Source organism: Podarcis bocagei (genome assembly GCF_964188305.1).
Source record: "Podarcis bocagei genome assembly, chromosome: 3".
Taxonomy (NCBI): Eukaryota; Metazoa; Chordata; class Lepidosauria; order Squamata; family Lacertidae; genus Podarcis; species Podarcis bocagei.
This window is the reverse complement of record NC_138127.1, coordinates 108,363,094-108,376,573: the sequence shown is the minus strand read 5'-3', so window position 1 is coordinate 108,376,573 and position 13,480 is coordinate 108,363,094. Positions and strand designations below refer to the sequence as shown.

Below are 13,480 nucleotides of genomic sequence, written 5' to 3'. Positions count from 1 at the left end.
GCTGCCTGGTCACTTGAGTAAAGTAGCATTTTCATCACAGTGGCATGCAAGTAAGTGGCATGCAAGGCAGCGGCGGGGGGGGGGGCTATTGTAGCAGCACCTGCCATGCGCTTTCCAGAAGTAGCATGCCACCATCCTCCCTGCTCTATTGCGGCTGCCTCTGCTGGCCCTTTGAGCAGGGCTCTTCCCTGTTTGTGGAAAGGGCATTTTTGCTCTCAGGAGATGAGCGGTGCTTCTTCTCTATTTGGACTTCATATATTTAAGCATTGGGACGCGGGTGGCGCTGTGGTAGAAACGAACTGAGCCTAGGGCTTGCCAATCAGAAAGTCGGCGGTTCAAATCCCCGTGATGGGGTGAGTTTCCGTTGTTCGGTCCCAGCTCCTGCCAACCTACCAGTTCGAAAGTACGTCAACGTGCAAGTAGATAAATAGGTACCGCTCCAGTGGGAAGGTAAATGGCATTTCCATGTGCTGCTCTGGTTTCGCCAGAAGCGGCTTAGTCATGCTGGCCACATGACCCAGAAAAACTGCCTGCGGACAAACGCCGGCTCCCTCGGCTAGTAAAGCGAGATGAGCGCCACAACCCCAGAGTCGTTCATGACTGGACTTAACTTCAGGGGTCCCTTTACCTTTATGTATATATTTAAGCATACTTTTTGTTCTTTTATTTTCCAGATATGCTCTTCCTTTTCATTTGGAAGAATGAGAAGCCTGACTGTTTCTCTAAGGTTTTCATTTTTCCATTTCTAGGTTTAGTTCTCCATGTAATTTCCTCATCAGTTTGCAATTTTTATTTTAAGTGGGATGAAATGCAAGCGTTATATCCCGTTTCAGTGTTACCCAGGTTCCCCCCCCCTTTCTGGATCCTAAAGACAAAAATGCCACGTTTGCACTAAGAATGTTCACTAGCGAGGAAGTCAGACGAAATGGTGGTTTCCTGAAGTTGGCTAAGGGCTAACCCACGCTTACCTTTCCTCTGGTCTTTCCAGGCATGGTCTGCACTTAAAAGCTCCCTGCCTAAGCACCCCCACTCCAGCTCTCCCTGTGAAATCCTGAATTGATGTTTGCTGTGATTGAGTGCTGAAGAGTGGGTTTTCACGGGGAAAGCTACAGGAGAGAAAAGAAACAAGCAGAATGCCCTGACACATAATAGACCCGTGCCTGGAAGGAGTGGGGCAAAAGCTAAGTGTAGATGAGCCTTAAAAGTGAAGGAGGTTGTCATTCTCTGCCACTTTGCTCCTTGGCAGATCTCACCTGCAGTCTCTTCTGTTCCAAAACCAACAAAACTGCCAAGGGGACCTACCTGCTTTTATACTGTAGTGCCCCAAGATGGCCCTATCAAGAGGAACGTGAAATGATTGTCACATGAAGCAGGTTTTAAGGGCCACCAAGAGTTGTTGTTGTTATTTAGTCGTGTCCAACTCTTCGTGACCTCCTGGACCAGAGCATGCCAGGCACTCCTGTCTTCCACTGCCTCCTGCAGTTTGGTCAGACTCATGCTGGTAGCTTTGACAACACTATCCCACCATCTCATCCTCTGCCGTCTCCATCTCCTTGTGCCCTCCATCTTTCCCAGCATCAGGGTCTTTTCCAGGGAGTCTTCTCTTCTCATGAGGTGGCCAAAGTCTTGGAGCCTCAGCTTCAGAATCTGTCCTTCCAGTGAGCACTCAGGGCTGATTTCCTTAAGAATGGAGAGGTTTGATGAAAACTCCATGGACAAAGACGACAGGCATCAAGGGTTACTGAGTAGGAATAAACGTGAAGTTCTGAGCTGTGGAGCAGAATTCATCTGGAAATTCTTCGCCACAAGCAGCATACACACTTTCTATTTATTTCAGTGGGGTTTAGAGGGGTGAACTTTTGCAGTGTGATTGGGGAGGGGGATGAGCTTTGAATTATCTCCTTTGGGCACCAAAATGTCTTGAACGCATCCTGGCCACAGAGCGAAGCTCTTTGTGGTCGTGAGTCGACGGCTTCTTCAGTGGCAACCAAGTTGTCATCAGCCAGGTGTGCCTGCCATCCCTGAATGAGCCGATGTTCTTAGTGTTTCAGCTGTAGCAGTGCTGAGGTTGGCTGTGGAAAGAATGAATGCTTGACTTTGGGAAGGAGTGTTGCTGTGTTCAGCTGAGTGCCACAGACCAACTAATGAGAGAGGTGATATTGAACCAAACTGTTCAGTCTGCAAAAGAGGCTGTGTCTGCAGTGGGAAAAGAATCTGCAACTCTGCAAACATGAAGGAGATTGGCTTTTGCAAGTGGAAGATCAGCCAGGTGGGAAGTGTTTCGATGTTAACAACAAACGCGTGTTTTTAATGCCACTTTCCTGGTTATAAATCTGTGTGTGTGTGTCATTTCCATAAGCACAGCTCTAGTAATGAAACCATTTGGCATGCAGAAGGGAAACAGCTGCTATAAAGAAGTAGATTTGAATTTCCAATGACTCCATAATGAGTAACATGGAATCAGATGCTCTTCTAACATGAAGAGAAGATGTTTATAATAGTTTGAAGCACTTTGCTTGCTTCCAGAGTGGTGCCTTTAGTACTGCTGAGGCATTGCATTTCACAATTAGCTGGAAGTGAAATTAAATGGAGGCTCAACATAGCACTTAATATAGCACTATGTTATCCAGGAGTGCCCTCCTCCATGCTTTAATCTTTACTCACTAGTAAGTTACATTCAGCAAAGGTCCTTTTAGAGTGATGTTTCTGCCAGGTAGGAGAGAAAGCTTAATTGCTTTGTATTATTTATTTTTAAATTGGGGTTAATTTTTATATTTTTATAGTGAAAAGTGCTATTATTATTTTTTTTTAAAAGAGGAAGCCAATAATTAATCACAACTAGAGAAAGGTAATTAAAACTGAGGGGGAGGGGACATCTCACACACACACACACACACACACACACACACACGATTTGGAGACAGTGGATAGAGAAGAAAGTACTGCAAACAGGATACTTTTAATTAAAGGTACAGGAACCCTTAAGAACATCAGTGCTGAAATGCTACAAATAGATCTGAAAATCCACAGAACAATTTGGAATTCAGTGCACTGCAATGTTTTGATAATGGTGTCCTGATTCTCCATAGAAAGTGAGCGAATGATGCAAAAGGTGCGAGTGTGGAAGCGACCTTTGACTCTTGTCTCCTGCAGTTTTAGATGTTTAAGACACATTTGGGTGAAAGGCAGAATCTCCAGGCTTGAAGCTGAGATAATGCAATTCTGAGTCAAAAGAAGCGGGAGCTCTTGATATTTCCTTGGAGATCTAGGTATTTGTCTTCTGTCAGTCAAACTGGCTTTATGGTGCTCTGTCAAAATTATCCCCTTGTGCAGTAATGAATGCAAAGGCTGCTGCCAGGCCAGCCACTTTGCTCATTTGTAGAACTTGGTGGCTAATCAAACATTTTTTTTGTCCTGTTTCTTTTTTGATCAGTAAATGTCACAGCGGCTGGATCATGCTGTCCTTTCATATTGGACGTGCCATCCACTCGCAATCTAGAATGTTAATGCGAAGCTTTATTCTGTTATGTTGTTATAATGTCTGGGTGTGCTAATGTTGACCCAATTTCCCTGAGTTGGTGAGGCTCATTTGGCAGCATCAAGAAACAGGAGTCTTTAGTGTCAATGGCTCAGTCCTGCGGAATACTCTGCCCATGGAGATTTAGCAGGCACCTTCTGTTTCTGCCTTCAAACACCAGCTCAAAACTTTTCTATTCTGTCAGGCTTATACAAGCAGTTAGAATCATAGAATCATAGAATCATAGAGTTGGAAGAGACCACAAGGGCCATCGAGTCCAACCCCCTTAAAAATGCACCTTTCCATAATTGGTAGCTGATTTCCGATTTTAAAATTTTACATGCTTTTTATTGTATGGTTTTATATATGGTTGTTGTAAACCACTCTGCTTTATATTTATGATGAATGTTGTTGTTGTTGTTTAGTCATTTAGTCGTGTCCGATTCTTTGTGACCCCCTGGACCAGAGCACGCCAGGCACTTCTGTCTTCCACTGCCTCCCGCAGTTTGGTCAAACTCATGCTGGTAGCTTTGAGAACACTGTCCAACCATCTTGTCCTCTGTCGTCCCCTTCTCCTTGTGCCCTCCATCTTACCCAACATCAGGGTCTTTTCCAGGAAGTCTTCTCTTCTCATGAGGTGGCCAAAGTCTTGGAGCCTCAGCTTCAGTCTAATTTCCTTGAGGCTCGGGACTTCCAAGACGTTATTATTTGCAGACCTTAAGGTCCTCCGTGGGGCATACCAGGAGAGGTGGTCCTGTAGGTATGAGGGTCCTATGCCCTATAGGGCTTTAAAGGTACTGGAAGATGCTGGAAGAATGGAAGCTCAAACTGGCACCATGAGCCGGGCAGTTTTTTGCAGCGACCCATAGATGTTACTGGGGAAGCTTGTCCCTAACATTGTGGGAGAGAGCACCTTTATCCTAGCAGCCACCCCTTGCTTCATCGCTCCTGGTTTGCCCTCCTTTTTGCCTGGCCAACTTGCCTGGCCACCAGTTGAAGCGCAGGCTTCTAAAACGGAGCTTCCTGATATGTAAATAAACATGTACAGACAGAACATGATGGTGGTTAATGCTGAAGTTTTTAATTGCTGTTGGAAATGCATTTTTTTTTTTGTTTTTGTTTTAATCTTGCTATCATCTCAAGCAACAGTATTTTATTAGTCACTTCTGCACATTTTTTGTTTCAGGCCGATGCTTTTAATGTCATCACTTAGAACGGTGATCATTTCTGATATGTTGAGTCAGATACGGGAATCATCCAGAGAGCAGTCACCTTCTGGGGGAGAGGATAGGAGAGCCTACAAGACAGGGTGTTTTAGCAGGAAACATTGGAGTTGACATACCATGTTCTTAGTAATTAATCCTGAGCATTTCAGGGCTGAGAAATGCATGTGGAGAGTTCCAGCTGGATGGTGGTTCCTTTCAAACCTTGTGGAGGCAGAAGGCTTCCTTCTGATTGTTTGGAGGGGCCCTAGTTTTTTTTTGTAAGTGTAGAATTCCTTGGAAATATATCAGATGTACCTACCTGTACATTCAGATCATCACCCGAGGACTTTTTCCATGTTTCCATGCCTTAAGAAGTGAATAAAGGCATTACGGACAGGGCCTTTTTGTCTGTGGCACCCCCCTCCTGAAGGGGGCCCACCCAGCTCAGCCACTGCTGAGCGATGAGCAAAAACGTGGTAATTTCGGAATCTTTCTGTTTCTCTGCTGGTGAATTCAAATCAGAGTCTTGTTTTGGGGATAGCATTTTTTCTTCTTAATGCTATTCGTTTTTTCTTCTTGTTGTACTCAGCCTTTATATTATTCTTTATTGTTTTTAACATTCTTTGTCAGCCACCTTGGGACCCAAAGTGTGGAAAACTAAATATCACAAATCCATGCATGACTACTTTTGTGGGTGGATAAGAGAACTCTGAGCCCTTTATGCATTTGGTCCCATTTATAATCTTTATGTTGCTTCTGTAATTTAATGACTGCTGAACTGTTACACAACTATCCTAGCATTCTGTTTTCAGTAATAGTTAGCTGGATGCCACATAAGTAAGATGTTGAAGGAGCTACTCATCCCTTGTACACCTCCCAGCATCTGGTAATTGGGCACACTCTGCTTCTAAACTCTGAGACTTCATGTAGTAACTAGGAGTCATAGCTGTTTCATACCTATTTAAATGAATTTGTAGGATAATCCGCTTTTAAGGCATTTCCCATTTCACACCCTAAGAATGGGAAGCCTCCGCACATAGGGCACTTGCATTGGAGGTCCAGCGCTGAGGGCCTTCTGGCAGTTCCCTCGCTTCGAGAAGCCAAGTTACAGGGAACAAGGCAGAGGGCCTTCTCGGTGGTGGCACCCGCCCTGTGGAACGCCCTCCCACCAGATGTGTAATGTGTGGGTTGCACCAGCCTTTCTGAGCCTCCCTTTCTCCTTGCAGCCAGATGCACCTTATGGTGAAGGGTGGGCAATAAATAAATAGATAGATAGATAAAATTCATTCATTCCCATAATAGTTTGTGTGTAGAAATAAAAGTTGATGGAATACAACGGACCTCTCTCTATTCCTGAGCAAGCAGGTCAAGGGGCAAGTTGACTTGTTCAACAGCTTGCAAAAAGCTATCTTGATGCAATGAGGGGTTTTATCATTCTTGTTTTATCCAAATATCTTTTTTGCATTTAGGGTATCTGGGGGACCTTCAAAGTAGTTACTGTCAGACCACTAATCCTGAGTTTCCTTCTCAAATATTCAGAAATAGAGCTTGAGCCCGCAGCAGGTAGCTCATTCTGATAATATGAGAAAGTGTTAATCGTAAGAGAGAGTACTGGATCTGAAATATCCAGATTGAAATCCCAGAATTCATAGAGATCTTGATTGTAGGTCCCTTATGTAATCCACTTACAATTGTGATGTAGGGAATGGTCCAACACCATTATGTAGGTGAAGAAGATGAAGGGGAAGCATGTGAATTCTACAGTATTATTATTAATTATATTTATATACTGCATCTGAAAATCATAGGGTGGTTTACAGTGTAAGAACACAAAACAAAACCCAACACACATATATAGTTTAACCAGCCTTTGGCCTGGTTGAAGGAAGTTTTTCACCTGGCACTTAAATATATGCAATGAGGACACCAGGTGAGCCTCCCTACGGAGAGCATTCCACAAACAGGGAGCCACCACAGAAAAGGCCCGTTTTCATGTTGCCACCTTCTGGACCTCTTGTGGAGCGAGCACACAAAAAAGAGCCTCAGATGATTAGGAAGAACTTCCTGACAGTAAGAGCTGTTTGACAGTGGAATTTGCTGCCAAGGAGTGTGGTGGAGTCTCCTTTTTTGGAGGTCTTTAAGCAGAGGCTTGACAACCATATGTCAGGAGTGCTCTGATGGTGTTTCCTGCTTGGCAGGGGGTTGGACTCGATGGCCCTTGTGGTCTCTTCCAACTCTATGATTCTGTGATTCTGTGATTCTGTGATTCAAAGAGAAAAACAACTACCAGACTTTTAGAAGACATCTGAAGGCAGCCCTGTTTAGGGAAGCTTTTGATGTTTGATGGATTATTGTATTTTAATGTTTTGTTGGAAGCCGCCCAGAGTGGCTGGGGAATACCAGCCAGATGGGCGGGGTATAAATAATAACAACAATTATTATTATTATTATTATTATTATTATTATTATTATTATTATTATTATTATTATTATTATTATATTGGAGCAGTTTATTGGACTACTTGGTTCAGGCTTCCATCTTCCCTCACCTGTTGTTTGCCCTTGAGCGTCAGTTGTGGTCTTCTTGATCTAGGGCCAGTTTTGGAACCAGGTACTCGCAGCATCTCAAGAACATCTGTGCACAGCACAGCTCATGGTAGGGGTCACTTTAGCAGTGGGGGGCGGGGCGCAGGGACTCCACATGGATGTGAACGTTTAAGAGGCGTTCATGGGATCTTCTGGAGAACCAATTGCTGGTTGAGTGGTGAGAGCTAGTTGCTGTTCATAGGTAGCAGCTGTAGGACCATACATTCCTTTGGGACCCCTTTATCTTGTGCTGGTGGCTGTCAACATGCAGCCATCACCTGTGCTTCATAAAAATCTGGCCAAGGGCAAACGGTTTGCCTCTACGGTGGCCAATAGCAAAACTACTATTAGTTTGAGTGAAGCCCAATGGCAGTTTTTATCTTTCTGTACCTTAGTTTTCTATCAGTATGTAATGGTGAAGTTTCTTTTCTTGCCTCCTGCTTAGATAATTTCTTTAAAGGAAGGCTCCAGTCTTGGGTTGTATCCTGGCGTCATTTCTACAGGCAGCTTTCTGTGTAAACTTCATGTCAAAGGAGGAGGCAGAAGCTTATCTCCAATTTTATCACTGGGGAAAATCTCTTATCTTAGAACTTGGTGCTCAGATGGGAGATAAAAGATCTTGGTGCCTGATAATCCTATGATGTCAGGTGACTGACAGGTCCTTTGACCAAAATGGCCTGTGGGCCAAATGTTTCCCAGCCTTTTAAACTGTAAAGCAGGGGTGGAGAACCTTAGGCTAGAGCAGTGTTTCCCAAACGTTTTTGGGCAACGGCACACCTGCTTACCGGAAAAAAATCTCGCGGCACACCACCATTAAAGCCCCGCCCCGTGACGTCAGCGCGCAGCGTCACGCCGGGAGGGACGCACAAAAGGGAACGTTTTTTCCCTCCCCCTTGCCGGGGTGGGAGGAGGCAGCAGAGCGAGGGCAGCTGAGGCGGCGGCGGCAGCTGAGGCGGCGGCGGCTGCGATAGCGGGCGGAGGAGGAGCCGTCGCCGGGAGTTGCTGCTGCTGCTGTTGCTGCTGCTGCCCGGACATGCCGGCCTCCTCCTCCTCCGCTGTCTCGCGCGCCTCCCTTTTGCGCGCGCTGCCCCGCCGCTCGGCACGACCACCGCGGAGCCGCCCCGGCTCGACGCGGATCCTCGCCGCCGCCGCCTCTCGCCGCCGCCTCTCGCCCGCCTCCCTCCCACGGCACACCAGCCGGTGTCTCACGGCACAGTAGTGTGCCGCGGAACACCGGTTGGGAAACACTGGGCTAGAGAGCCAAATGTGGCCCTCCAAGCCTCTCTCTTTGGCCCTCAAGACTCTCCCCAGGCCACACCCCCTCCTTGAATGCACCCTTAAGCATTTTTGCCAGACTGGAATCCATCCTTGAACTCCTTGTGCTTCTTGTTTCCTGGATGGAGGATGGAGAGAAGTGTGTGAGCATTTGCAGGAAGTAGCCTACTGTACAAAGATAAAATCCACACTCTTTGCTCTGCCCACTTTCACTTTTGCCCCCAGACTGAAAAAAGGGTTCCTACCGTTTCTGTAGAGCATTGAAAATAAAAAAGGCACGAAGTAGATTCTGGATCTTCAGTTGCTGGAGAAGGGAGCTGGTGGCTGGAGACATTTTGGTAGCTGAAGTAGAAAATCTAAATGACATCTCCTTCCCAATGGTAGTTAAACATAGTGTGGTGGAGTCTCCTACTTTGGAGGTCTTTAAGCAGAGGCTTGACAACCATATGTCAGGAGTGCTCTGATGGTGTTTCCTGCTTGGCAGGGGGTTGGACTCGATGGCCCTTGTGGTCTCTTCCAACTCTAGGATTCTAGGATTCTAGGATTCTAGTAATAACTAAACAGGCATTTTGCTGCCTTTTAACGCTGCTGCAAGGTCTATGGTCCAAGTAAGCTGCTCCACCTGTTAGATTTCTGTGTGTTGCCACTGTGCAGTGCTTGGAGTCGCAAGGCTTTGTTTTGCATTTCAGAGATTCCAGGCTGTTGGAAGTCTCACGGAAGACAGGAGACTGATGTGATGTTACTGGTTTCCTGTTCCTTTGTTTTTCAGTTGCTCTCTGCTTTCACAGAGAGAGCATGTATATTTCTTTTCTGTCTGCGTAACTAGAAATAAAACTCTATGCAATGTAGCTCCTATTTTCTCGTCCTTCCCTGCTGGTGGATACTCTGTGCAATGAGGGAACGTGCCTGGAGCCTTATCAGAGGCTCAGGTCGTTAATCATTGTCGGAGGCGATTCCGAAGGACTTGACCGGAGGCTGAGCTTTCCCAGCTTGGTCGTAGTTGGATGGTAGGACCAACCACTGCCTGGTGATAGATACCAGCTTCAGAATGTCCGTGTTATGTATACCCTCAATCCATAACATGTGAAATGCCCTTTGGACGGCACATTTGCTTGGAGTGCATTGTGTGGATCTGATCAATGTGCTTTTCAGTGCAAGGCGTGCTTCTTCTGCGCTGGGTCACTATTTGTGCTCCAGAGTTGGGGTCTCTCACTTGGTGTCCTGTCTCCTTTTGCAAGAATTTCTTCCTGACTGCCAGCTGAGAACTTGCAGTTAGGTACTTGCACATTCAGCCTGGGCTTCCTGGTGCCTGTTTGCATGTGTGGCATGGCTCAACCTGCCATTGAAGCACAGGTATGTGCAGGCAGGCTTTGAGAAAACATTTGGAAGTTGGTGAATCAACATCTTCATGGCTCCACTAATGTGGGAAGCTTCCATGCGAATGCCCCTTGATGGAAGCTTTATTCTTTGGTTCTGGGTCGGTGCGTCTTCTGATCCTGATTCTGCTGACTGTACACCCCACATATTGTCTGGCAGCAGTGCCAGTAGCTCCATATGTCAGTCTCTCCATCAAGCTTAGCCTGGGGGAAGATAAGAGCAACTGTGCTTAGAGGATTGTGGGAAGTTGTTTTTGATTCTAATCCGGAGCCAGCTGTTAGCATTTGGGGCCCAATAAGGTAGTGCCTTGGGAAGTGCCAGTCAAGGTTCAGCGTCCAGTTCCGTGGAAGGAAGCCTGCATTGCACAGTTGCTGGAATGGGTTGCGTGGAACAGGTGAGAAGAGAACACAAGCAGAATTTGGCATGGTAGCCCGTCCAGTAACAGATGGGTCTCTGAAATCTTGCCCTTTCCTGACGACGCCCCCAGGCAGCGGAGTGTGCTTGTTTTCCTTGGCCGTTATTGATGTGGCTGGCTTGACGTGGACTGTTGACCGTTTCCTCTTAATGGGAGGTCAAAAACAGAAAATTCCACTTACAAAATCAAGTCGGGGCCCAGCCCTTTCTGGCTCAGTGGAGTGGTTTACTTAATGATTCATGCGTTGCCTTGCTGCGCCAACAGGTGGTTTCAGTATTTTGGAATCTGCAAAAGTAGAAGAGACACTTGACGTTCCAAGTATGGAGCTAAGCGACTAATAGGGTCTTTGAAAGAGGATAGATATAGATATAAACGATGCCTTTTGGATGGCTCTTAATCATCTCTAATTTAGAACGGTTTATGTTTGCTTAGACGATTTTGCCAAGGTCACCATCTTCTTTCTTATCTTCTCCCTGAATGGGATTTGAGGGGGTGGGAGGGTATATATGTGTAGTTTGTGGCCCTGATCCTGGAAAACATTCCCTTTGAACAAAGCGCCTAGCTTTCATTAACAGCATTTCAAGTCTTTTGTGAATGGTTTCCTGGCTAGGCCAAGAGTTTTCATATTGGCATAATAATTTCTGGTGTGAATTTAATTTTTTTTGAAGCAGAGCCAAAGCTGGCTATAAATAAAGAGCGGTTTAAGCAAATTGGAGAGCCCTGGAGGAAATGGTTGAAAAACAAACTGAAATCAAGCCTGTAATGAATGCATAGCTCTTGTACCCGGAGCAGATGAGTTTTGCAGTCTTTGGCTTTGAAAGGGCCAAGTCTGTTCCCCCTCCTCCCCATTACGTTTGTTTTGGCATCGTTTTAGTCTCCAAGTATGCCACAGAAGAGAAATAAAATTATATCAGTGGTCATTGGCTCAGCTGCTGGTTCTTGAACAGCAGTTTTCTCGTTTTTATGGTTATTCTCTCCCTTTTAAATCAGGACAGGTGACCAAGGTTTCCAAAGCTTGCACAGGTGGGAATTACCGGTGATAATACTACTAAAAAGATTTCTGGCTTTGAACAAACAACTTCATCTTGATAAAAATGATTTGTATGTTAGCAAACTACACGCAAAGAATCATTTCAAACCGACTATAGGTGATTGAAAATGACAACATTTGGCCCAGTCCTTCTCAGACTGACAAATCCATCTTAGGACAAGTGGCTCTGTTAACTTTTTAGTAACAAGCAGAAACCGCTTACCTCCTTCCAATGAAATCAATGGGACTGACTTCCAAGTTAAACACTTCTAGGATTAGGGATTTGTGCATGTTTACTCAAAAGTAAACCCCATTACATTCCGTGAGGTGTACTCCTTAGGACTGCAGTCTTAGCCTCACAAGTGTCTTCCTGGCAAGGTGTCTGCTTCATCTTCCTCTGAAAATTACAAGCAAGTGTTAATGAGGAAATGGCATCCCAAGGGTGCCACACTTTTATTCCTTAAAGGAACTGACCTTTAAAATCTTCGTTTAAGGACGGCTGTAGCTAGAGACCTAGGGCGGAACACAGGGTGGAATTTTGTCCTAAAAAAGCTTCCTTAGGGGCTATTAGTGAATGTACTTTGCTAAGGTTCTAGCTTTCTATTTGAGGAGTTCCTTTTCCATCTCCCTTTGCCTAGCTCACTTGCTGGTGATCTAAGACCGTTTGATCTATAGCACTTCTTCCTTTGCTTGTTCTTGTACCTCTTTCCTGCAGGTACCACACAGAGATCTGGATTAAATGCTTTTGGTTGGTTGGCTGAGGAGCGGAGTGGGGAGGTTGACGGCTCTTGATGCTCCTCTCTCCTTCAAACATCAGAGGAGCATTGCTGGATCAGAGCAAAGGTCCACCTAACCCACCATCTTATTTCCCATAGCAGCCAACCAGATACGTTTAGACAATGGCAAGTTGGTGGCCCCAAACTGTTTCCATACTGCCTTTCATTCTATTTGGGATTTCAGTGTGGTGTACAATCATTTGTGCCACAATACAAGTACAGTAATAATATAATAGAGAAAAGGGTTAAAAGAGCATGTAACATTAGAAACACCTGGGCAGTAAAGAATGGTTTTGCCTGGCAAAAAGGGAAGACATTCCATAACTAGGCACCACGGCGAAGAAACTGTTTTGCTGCCCAAAGTCATTGTGTTAGCGCAGGGTTTCCCAGACTTGTCTCTCCAGCTGTTTTTGGACTACAATTCCCATCATCCCCACCACTGGTCCTGCTAGCTAGGGATGATGGAAATTATAGTCTAAAAACAGATGATGACCCAAGTTTGGGAAACCCTGTGCTAGTGAAAGCAGTGCATTGGGTATTGCCCAGTGACACGTGATGGGAAGTTTTCCAGTGCTTATTTCTCCAAGGAAAACGTTCTGTTTGATAAGTTCATTGGTGACAGTGAATCAGAAGGGTCGTGGCCCCGTGTGTAGAGTTTTGAGGGGGTACGAAGTGTCTGCAGCACAGCCTGGCAAGCCTCTCCCGGTGTTGGTTCCTCCCAACCAATGCCGGGAGGGGGGCACTGGCCACGGCACATTGCGGGTACCAGCATGCGGGGGCCGGCTTTGTGCCCGCCAAGTTCTGTGTTGGCTGGCCAGGCTCCCCACTGTGTGGGCAGTTGGCACAGTGCGTGATTGTTGTTTTCTTCCTGCACCAGCATCGTCCTCCCCGGATCCCAGCTTTGCAAGGCTGCTCGGGGAGGGCAGCGTGGGGATACAGCAGCTGTGTGCCCTTTGATTCCAGCGGTGGGGGTGGGGTGGGTCTGGTTTATTCTCCTCCCCTCGCCCTACCCCAGGTGGCGTGGAGACACATTCCACCACTGCAGTAAATAGATGCCAACTGCGCACACAATATTAGGCAAGCGTGGCAGCCTCAAAGTTTTCAGTTTTGTTTAAAACAAGCATGTTAAATTAAGTTGCTCTGTAGGGCAGGAGGGACGCGGGTGGCACTGTGGGTTAAACAACAGAGCCTAGGACTTGCTGATCAGAAGGTCGGTGGTTCGAATGCTGCGACAGGGTGAGCTCCCATTCCTCGGTCCCTGCTCCTGCCCACCTAGCAGTTTGAAAGCATGTCAAAGTG

General features: G+C 46.1%; 1 protein-coding gene across 5 annotated transcripts in view; it reads left to right on the top strand.

Annotated features, from left to right (window-relative positions):
• The window catches only part of NCOA1 (nuclear receptor coactivator 1), a 298,889-nt gene that overhangs the window by 181,199 nt on the left and 104,210 nt on the right, over nucleotides 1–13,480 (top strand). The window lies entirely within an intron of this gene.